The sequence below is a fragment of the Schistocerca cancellata genome, unplaced genomic scaffold (genome assembly GCF_023864275.1).
Source record: "Schistocerca cancellata isolate TAMUIC-IGC-003103 unplaced genomic scaffold, iqSchCanc2.1 HiC_scaffold_1148, whole genome shotgun sequence".
NCBI classification, from domain to species: Eukaryota; Metazoa; Arthropoda; class Insecta; order Orthoptera; family Acrididae; genus Schistocerca; species Schistocerca cancellata.
The window spans coordinates 2,530,085-2,531,847 of record NW_026047147.1 but is presented as its reverse complement, the minus strand read 5'-3'; the positions used below and the strand labels follow the sequence as shown (position 1 = coordinate 2,531,847).

The 1,763-nt window shown below is 48.2% G+C and overlaps 1 non-coding gene across 1 annotated transcript; it reads right to left on the bottom strand.

Moving 5' to 3' along the window:
- Positions 1 to 405: 405 nt before the first annotated feature.
- Positions 406 to 480, bottom strand: Trnap-cgg (transfer RNA proline (anticodon CGG)). Its single transcript has one exon. It is a non-coding gene; the product is annotated as a tRNA-Pro (tRNA).
- Between the last annotated feature and the right edge of the window lie 1,283 nt (positions 481 to 1,763).

Sequence of the window (1,763 nt, the reverse complement as noted above, 5' to 3'; positions counted from 1 at the left end):
TTATTATCATAGATGCTTCAAGTACTTTGTCATCACGAGCCAGAAAGAGATATCGTTTCAAGGAATGGAGGAACAACAGATCATCCGCAGCAGATGAAGTAGATCTCTGCATTTTAATGCACCCCGGAGATGATGATGATGACACCTTAAAGTGGTGGAGCAGACATGAAACAGATCTGCCAGGCCTGGCTGCAGTTGCAAGACGTATTTTATATATCCTAGCAACAGGCGCACCTAGTGAAAGATGCTTTAGTAAAGCCGGCATGTTACTAAAATATGGCCACGCCAATTAAATCCGGAACGCGTTAGTGATTTACTGGTGATCAACAATAACTATAGAGAATGAGATTTTCATTCTGCAGCGGAGTGTGCGCTGATATAAATTTCCTGGCAGATTAAAACTGTATGCCCGACCGAGACTCGAACTCGGGACCTTTGCCTTCCGCGGGCAAGTGCTCTACCAACTGAGCTACCGAAGCACGACTCCCGGCCGGTGCTCACAGCAAAGGTCCCGAGTTCGAGTCTCGGTCGGGCACACAGTTTTAATCTGCCAGGAAGTTTCAACAATAACTTTAATTTTGTTTCTGTTACAAACAAGTGAAAAGTATGACAAGTTACGTCTGTAAATGTTTAATGTTCTTTGTATGCTTTCTTTATGATGATGGTTGTCTTCTAGATTAGAGGGACAGCACTTACTGAATGTTTCCTGTTAATGAAAGGAAAAATATATCTTCTGTTCGGAAATGAAACTCGTCTTCTATCCTCGACCGTACTGAAATATCATTTAACTTAACAAGTGCTGCATGAATGTTGCTGTGCCACGTACCCGTTCTTGGAAGCGTTACTTTTGTATTAAAAGAGAGAGGGATAGAGATAAACACATTGTGTGTGTGTGTGTGTGTGTGTGTGAGAGAGAGAGAGAGAGAGAGAGAGAGAGAGAGAGGCTTTGGATTTGTACAGTGCAGTGCAGTGCAGAGAGCCGGGGCGAGGCGAGGTGAGACGTCAGCGGTGACCGGTGATGCTCGGTTATCCGCGTGTCCGGAATCCGGACAGCAGACAGGGGGCGAGTGCGTGGCCGAGCCGAGGCGAGTGGTGTGGGGCCGGACACGAGCGGCTCGGTCCCCCCGTCAACAGGCGAGTCGTGGCCGGTCAAACACAGAGCGTTGCAGCACTCTACAGCCTGCGTCCCATCCACGCCACAGGCCGTTCATCTCGTCCCGCGCTATACAGCTGCTGACACAAACCCCCTCCTACATGGGGCTCCCAAAACCGGGTTTCGTGAACCGATTACCAAATACCGCTTCCGGTGAACGCAAAGAGGGAACGAAGACGCTGTATTTTGGTCACGGGATGAGGACGGGTATGAACAGATGATTTCCCGTCGTCGTTCTCACTGCCAGTAACTAATGCGCTAGCTTCGTCATTCGTCTCGATCATTTGCTACCCCAGAAGTGAAGGACGGGTGTAACAAGTTGTCGTTAAAGAACGTTAAAGTGCTATCAATGTTCAATTGTATTCATAGTTACGGATTAGCTATTCACTGTTGTATGACAAATTTGTAGTAGATGCAACCGAGGTGGTGGCGTTAAGTTCCTATCGGACCAAACTGCTGAGCTCGTCGGTCCCTAAGCTTACACACTACTTAATCCAACTTACACTAAGTTACGCCAAGGACGACACACACACCCATGCCCTTGGCAGGACTCGAACCTCCGACGGGGTAGACGCGCAGATGCAACTGACACTATGTCCTCAGACTGTCA